This window comes from Haemorhous mexicanus (genome assembly GCF_027477595.1).
Source record: "Haemorhous mexicanus isolate bHaeMex1 chromosome 32 unlocalized genomic scaffold, bHaeMex1.pri SUPER_32_unloc_1, whole genome shotgun sequence".
Lineage (NCBI taxonomy): Eukaryota > Metazoa > Chordata > Aves > Passeriformes > Fringillidae > Haemorhous > Haemorhous mexicanus.
The window spans coordinates 253,901-261,658 of NW_026775982.1; the positions used below are offsets into that span (position 1 = coordinate 253,901).

The 7,758-nt window shown below is 49.7% G+C and overlaps 1 long non-coding RNA gene across 1 annotated transcript; it reads right to left on the reverse strand.

Annotated features, from left to right (window-relative positions):
* Window positions 1-1,671: 1,671 nt before the first annotated feature.
* Window positions 1,672-4,541, reverse strand: LOC132322639 (uncharacterized). Its single transcript, XR_009485151.1, has 2 exons — window positions 4,420-4,541; window positions 1,672-3,290 (listed from the first exon to the last, which is right to left on the reverse strand). It is a non-coding gene; the product is annotated as an uncharacterized LOC132322639 (long non-coding RNA).
* Between the last annotated feature and the right edge of the window lie 3,217 nt (window positions 4,542-7,758).

Genomic DNA, 7,758 nt, shown 5'->3' on the forward strand with positions numbered 1-7,758 from the left:
TGGCACCAGTGCCAAGTCAGGCTGGTTTGAGAGTGCCAAGTACCTCCTGCAAACTGACACCAAGAACCAGGGTTGGTGACTTTTGCTTACCTGGGAAAATGGCCGTTGTTTGTGTTCCAGGGCCTGTGGCCTGGAGTGGCCGGCTGGCTCCTAAAATTCCGCATTGCGCAGAATGCCTCCCAGAGGCAAGCTGGCACCAGTGCCAAGTCAGGCTGGTTTGAGAGTGCCAAATACCTCCTGCAAACCGACACCATGAAACTGAGGTGGTGACTTTTTCTTCCCTGGGAAAAGGGCCGTTGTTTGTGTTCCAGGGCCTGTGGCCCGGATAGGCCGGCTGGCTCCTAAAAATCCATATTGCGCAGAATGCTTGCCAGAGGCAAGCTGGCACCAGTGCCAAGTCAGGCTGGTTTGATAGTGCCAAGTACCTCCCGCTAACTGACACCATGAAACTGGGGTGGTGACTTTTGCTTCCCTGGGAAAATGGCCGTTGTTTGTGTTCCAGGGCCTGTGGCCTGGAGTGGCCGGCTGGCTCCTAAAAATCCATATTGCGCAGGATGGCTGCCAGAGGCAAGCTGGCACCAGTGCCAAGTCAGGCTGGTTTGAGAGTGCCAGGTACCTCCTGCAAACTGACACCATGAAACGGAGGTGGTGACTTTTGCTTACCTGGGAAAATGGCCGTTGTTTGTGTTCCAGGGCCTGTGGCCCGGAGAGGCCGGCTGGCTCCTAAAAATCCATATTGCGCAGGATGGCTGCCAGAGGCAAGCTGGCACTAGTGCCAAGTCAGGTTGGTTTGAGAGTGCCAAGTACCTCCTGCAAACTGACACCAAGAACCAGGGTTGGTGACTTTTGCTTACCTGGGAAAATGGCCATTGTTTGTGTTCCAGGGCCTGCGGCCTGGAGTGGCCGGCTGGCTCTTAAAAATCCCGCATTGCGCAGAATGCCTCCAGAATGTAAGCTGGCACCAGTGCCAAGTCAGGCTGGTTTGAGAGAGCCAAGTACCTCCTGCAAACTGACACCCAGAAGCAGGGTTGGTGACTTTTGCTTACCTGGGAAAATGGCTGTTGTTTGTGTTCCAGGGCCTGTGGCCTGGAGTGGCCGGCTGGCTCCTAAAATTCCGCATTGCGCAGGATGCCTGCCAGAGGCTAGCTGGCACCAGTGCCAAGTCAGGCTGGTTTGAGAGTGCCAAGTACCTCCTGCAAACTGACACCGTGAAACTGAGGTGGTGACCTTTGCTTCCCTGGGAAAAGGGCCGTTGTTTGTGTTCCAGGGCCTGTGGCCTGGAGTGGCCGGCTGGCTCTTAAAGTCCCGCATTGCGCAGGATGCTTACCAGAAGCCAAGGTGCCATCTCTGCAATGTCGGGCAGTTTTGAGAGTGCTGAGTGGTTCCTACAATTCTTCTTCCAGAGCCTTGTCTGGACTGATTTTCTTCATTTTGAAAAGGACTGGCCCTTGTGTTCAGGGTTCTTTTGCGCAGAATGACCGGCTGCATGCTGAGAATTCTGCATTGCACATGGTGCCTCCTAGACCACAGCTGCTGCCACCGCAAAGTCAGGCTCCTTTGTGAGTCCCATGCACATCTTTCAAACATTCTCCAGTTGTCTATTCTTTTGTGGGTTTTGATTGGGGGAAAAGTCTTCTCTGTCGCAGTGAGGGAAGCTCAGTAACACCTCAATGTGACAATCAGCAAGCTTCGTTTATTGATTAGAGCATCAGACATTTAAGTACAACATGTAATAAGCTCATGCATATTCTGTAAGCTAAGCAGTCTATTGGTTATTCTTACCTCTTCACTCTTTACAACTTACATCTCTCTTTTCTCATGCTCTGCTCTCGGTTACATCATCCTGTTATCAGACTACAGCTATACCCAAGGCCACTGCGGCCTTGCAGTTGCAGGGCCTCAGATTAGCTGGGCCAGTAGTTTTCCAATTCTCAGCTATCCAGAGCATGTCTACGTGACCTTTGTAATGTAACCAATTCCCAACAATTCCCCTGTTTTCTTTTTGCACAAGCAATGTTTGATTAAATGCAGTAAATATTATTTTTTATACTATTTTTTATAAGCACATGCAAAAACAAAGCAAAACTAATACTATTAACAAAGCTATAACACTTATTATAATATTAGCTTTAACAATAAAACATAGCTATAATCTTAGGCTTAAAGATTTGAGCTATCTATCAACACTAAAGCTTAATTTCACTTGTAAGTTTCTAGTTAACCTCTGCAACTCAGAGAGCTGGGAGTAAATAGACTGCGAATGGTTAAAAAGGTCTATACAACACAGGCTTTTAGATTCTTTACAGTTATGCAGTTCCCTTTGGTGTACTCACAGGGTTAATTTACAGCTCCTTGGTACTACTCTCACCCCCCCCACCCGGGCTGGGGAACAGAGGCAGAACTTTTAGGAGTTACTTTCTCTAGGCCGCTGGGGCGAGCAGGGGAATTTAAGCATTTTAAACTTTATTGGGAACTTCTAAACTAGACTCGAATCGGCTTGCGAAAAACGCTGAGTTTTTACACAGGCCCTTGCGGCACCGCAGGGGCAGGATGGCGTCCCCCCCCTCCTCCTCGTCTTCCCCCCCGTCTCAGCTGCCCCCGCAGGGGCAGTCTCGGGACAGTTCGAAAAGTTTGGGAGGGAATCTCGGCTGATCGCAGGCGCTGGCAGCTACTGTTGGGGGCAGAGGGGCGGCTCTGAAGACGGTTCCGCTTGGTGGTCGCTATTGTCGACTCCAATCTTCTTTACCGGCGCGGCGGGCGAAGGCGGGGTCGCCGCGGGAGTCGGTGGGGGCTGCAAAGCTGAAGGAAATGCATCTCTTGCCGGGTTGGGGACGGCAGCCGCGTCCTTTCCGGGTGCCGAAAGCTGCAGCGCAGGCGCAGACAGCTGCTGGTGGAGCCGACACGGGAGATGGCAGGACAGCCGCGGCCGGAGCTCTCACGGGCTCTGCTGGGGAGGCGGCCACGGGAGGGGTCGGCACGGGTAATACAGGGTCGACTCCCGCCGGCACCGCTGTGAATGCAATTGCCGGCTGCGATGCAGAAAAAAAAAAGCACAAAGTGGCCGCAGCAGTTTCTGCTCCCAGCGGGGGAGCTAAATGTTACTTTTACCGCGCCGCTGCTTACCAAGTGGTAAAGTTAGTCTCACGTCCAATTAATAAAGATCTCACTGTTTCTTTGCTTGCTGTAACAGGCTCTTTAACTCTTGTTTGGTTACGTTACGGCTTGCAGTCTATATGCAGGCAATCTTGGGAGTTCTTTTCCCAGGTCAATACTTTATAGTCCCCGCTTTTCTAAAAAGCATTTAAAAAAAAAATCATACGCCGCTCGTCTTTTCATACCTTTCAATTTAAACGTCAGCGCTGTTGCAGCTCTTCCAAGACGTCGGCGGCGTTCATCGGCCGAGACTGTTCTCTAGGGTCGCTCGGGGCCGGAGTACCAGCTCTTTGCCTCCCGTGCTGCTTCGGGACCGACACGGATACTGCACTGGACCGCGGCCAACAGGTTCAAGCCGAGACTCCTCTGTAGGGTCGCTCGGGGCACGGAGACCACCAGCTCTTTTGCCAACCCCCCTCTCTAGGGTCCTTGTTCAAGGCGCGGAGCACCAGCCCTTTCGCCTCCCCCCTCTTTTAGGGTCTCTGTTCGAGGTGCCATTTGTCACAGTGCAGGAAGCTCGGGTCATCTCAATGTGAGAATCAGCAAGCTTCGTTTATTGATTAGAGCATCAGACATTTAAGCACAACATGTAATAAGCTCATGCATATTCTGTAAGCTAAGCAGTCTATTGGTTATTCTTCCTTCTTCATTCTTTACAACTTACATCTCTCTTTTCTCATGCTCTGCTCTCGGCTACATCATCCTGTTACCAGACTACAGCTATACCCAAGGCCACTGCGGCCTTGCAGTTGCAGGGCCTCAGATTAGCTGGGAGGAGGACCCTTCTTTTCATAATATTTTTGGAGATTAAATTAGAGGGCCAAAGGGGGTTTTTTGCCATTTCATCTGTTTCAGTGGAGGTACCTGCTCTGTTTTTTCATTTTTACAGGTTCACTTGAACAAAGCTCTTTTTCTGAGTTTTAAGAATTTACTTTTTCATTTCTGGGCACTTCTTTCTGTGTCTTTAGACTAGATATCTCAGAGAAGGGTCAGTCTGGCATGTACTTCAACCTTACACTGCCCAGGATTTTGGTTTTTTTTCTTTTCTTTTTTTTTCTTTTTCTTTTTCTTGTTTATATTGTAGATTGTTCTAATTAGAGGTCCTAAGGAGAGTCAGACCATTCATATTGTTAGTAATCTTCTCCACTCTGCTTAGTCACACATGAAGCACTACTTAGTGATCACCAAGGTCTAATTATGTAAGTTAACAGCACATTACCCAATTTATCTAGCCATGCTACCAAAGCACACAGTTTTATTTCCTACCAGTTTTCTGTTCTTCTGCTCCAAGCAGTTGTAGGGAAAAAAAAAAAAGCGCTGTTATTTCCCTGAAAAGTTTTCTTCTATAACAAGCCATTTACACCCCTTGAATTAGAGTCAGAGGAGCCAAACAGCTGCAGCTACTCTGAGGGCCTTTATACCCGGTGGGATTTGCCCCCTCCCTTTTCCCGGGCATTGTGGGAACGAGAGGCGGGCACAAGCAGGGGTATATTAACCCCAGCCTTTGCTGATGGGCTCCATTCCCTCTCTGGGATGTACTGGGATAAGAGCTCTTCTCTCATTTTAATGAAGGGGCTTTTTCAGTTTATCTTAGCTTGTTTTCACCAGGTGCTTTTGGGCATCTAAAGCAACAGAGGCTTTGAAGATACTGCGAAGAAAACAGCATTAAACAGAGGGAGTATTGAAGTTCATGATTTTGGATTGTGTGTTCAGGAGTGGTAAGGTGCTTTTGTAATTTCTGGTGTTATTCTTGTTTTGTTGTTTCTATTTTTATTTTAGGAGGAGCGCAGCTTTCAGAAATTCCAGGTTGTGTCAAGTACAACACTTTTTTCAGCACATTCATCACATCACAAAAGGCATCTGCCCAGTGTCCAAGATGATGTTTGGGATTGAGGCTTCAGGTGAGTTGAGGATTGTGACTAGGAGAGGGAGGGTGAGCAGGTAGCAGGTTAGGAGTTATTGTGGGGGTGGTTTGAAGGTAGCAGGGTGGCAGGTAAATGTTATCTGTTTGAGGCCCCCCCTAAGGCTTTTCACAAGTGTAGAAGAGGCATTTGCATGTCTTACAGCACACAATGTCACCCACTGCACTCACAGAAATGCCATGTAACTTTGTTTCTCTCTAACCCAGGTGCTGCTCATAATAACAGCCACGTTCTTGGAATCAGGATGAAGCTGGAGCCTCCAGGACCCAGGTACGTTCTGGAGAGGGTAGGTAGCTGACTTGCTGGGATTGGGCCCAGATAACCCCGAACTCATACATTGCTTTTGGTTTTCTTTATTGTAGCTGACCGAGAGGCTAACAGGCGATCACAGGGCCCTCCGAGGCAGACTCGTTTCAGGTCCAATGTGGATTCACATCACCGATCATCCAAAAGATAAGTCAGGGGCCGCAGCCTGTAGATGGGAGGATAGGAGAGTACTGGGTTAGAAATTCCTGGGACAGATTTAAAAATTAGCAGAGGGTAAAGGGGTGTCCTCTAAGAGGCCTCTTAGGACAGTGAAAGGGAGAAGCTCTACTTTTGATTGCGGCTGTCGGGTGTGCAGCGCAGAACAGCTCCGGTCTGTGTCGTGTTGTCCGGTGTACCGTGTTACCTGGTGTCTTTGGGGTCCTTTGATCAGATAGCTCTGCCTTTTCCTCTCAAGGCCCTTACCACAAGCATCAGCCGTCATCTCTAGCTTCTCAAACGCTCGTACTTCTCGGCACAACGCCGATATCATTCGTTCTTTCGCTGGCAGGCTCGGCCCTGTCCGAGTCACATCTCAGAAGCATCGAGTCAGATGTTTTTTGAGGCTTTGTTTCGTGGCGTATCACTATCCATCATTTCCAGCCTGAGTCACAGCGCTCAGGGCCTTATGACATTGTATGCTATGGAGAGCATTCCAAACGCAGCATCATCTCACAGCCACCTCGATCGTCGTGACCAGCAGTTCTTTGAACAGGTCACTCTGTTCCAGTCTTTTCTTCTGCTCCTTAGAGGAGCCCCCTCCATCTACCATCACCTTAGCATCAGTCATCTCTTTTGGCATCCTCTCGGTCCTTGCCGTTTTTAATCTTGCCAGGAACTCTTTTCTCATCCTTGTGTCACACTGTTGGTAGCATAATGTGTTTGTGTTTAACGTCCCCTCGTTTGTCACGTTCTGTGTCACGGGTGTCCGCACACATTTGTGCCGGAGCTGCTCTGCCCTGCCGCATAGCCCGGTGCAATAGGACGAGTCCCGGGGACTTGCAGATTGTGGGGTGTCGCTGGACTCTAGATGGCATTTGTAGATGGACACAAGATGTCTGGAGCTCTGCAAGTTAAGTGATTCTGCAACACTGACTATTGTCCTACCTTTTGTTTCAGCTTCAGATGGATTAAATCTGTGCCGGACGGCCCCATCCCGGGTGAGGGAGTTCCCCTGAGCAGGTCAGTTACTCTTTGTCTCTGCAGCAGAAGTGTAAGTGGTGACTCTGTTACAGCACTGTTCTTTGTCTTTTTTTTTTTTTTTTTTTTTTCTTTAAGGAAGTCAAGGCAGAGAGCCACAGTCAAGGCTGAGTGGTCAAGGTGAGTATTGAGTAGTGCACAGAAGCAGTTATTGCTGAGGTCTCAGGTTGTGGTGCAGCTCGAAGCATTCATTCTCGTTGGTGCACTTTAGGCAATCCACTCGGAGTACATCCAGCCCCCGTCACCTGCCAGCCGAGGCACCGGGTTTCCTGCAAATGCAAGTCCTGTGGAAGTATTACAGGAGTCTGTGATGATGAAGCCTTCAACCTTTCTATTTCATGGTCCCATCCTGGCAGCCCTCAGGAACGGCTGAGGAGTTGTGGTGAGTGGAGGAGGCGGGGAGGAGGAGGGAGGCTCCACTCAGGTCCCAGCAATGATAAATCACCTTTTCTCCACTTAACCCTGCTGCAGCTTGCAACAATGGCGATGGCCTCCAAGCAAGCCTGAAGCGTGTGGCCCGAGGACCTGGGTGTTCTTAGGAGAGGGGTGAGTAGCCATGCTGTCATATTTTGGCTTCCATGCTGCTGAGATTATGCACTGACATTTGGTTTCCTTTCTCCTGGCAGACTAAGAGACAACAGCCTGGTGTCAGCAGGGACTTCCCAGACGGCGCGTCCGCTTTCCTTCGCACGGATCGGCACGCCCACCTGTCCGAGAGATAAGTAGAGGGCTATGACCCAGAGAAGGGATGAAAGGGGGGTCTGGGTCACGACTCACGGGGAGGGGATTTTGATTTGGCTTTGGCGATGGGGATGTCCAAGTAATGCCCCCTTAGGCCCTGTAAAGGGAAAGTATCACTTTTGATCAGAGTGCCAAGGTGCACAGGGCAGAGCAGGTCCGGTGTGTATCGAGTCACTTGTCTATTGTGCATTCTGTGTTGTTTGTTTGTATATGTCATGTCTTTTACCTCAGGCCTTTGAGGGGCCTATCAGAAACCATTCTTGGCATCTGTGATCTGCGTTCTTTATCCTGGCACCAATGCCATAGGACTTTTGACTTAGGAGCTCAGACTGCCATCAGACTCGCATGTCTCTTTAGAAGCATCCACTTAGATGTCTTCTCAGGTCTTGTTCCGAGCTGTAGGGACAGCCGCGCCCCACAAGGATCCATTACGGCAGGT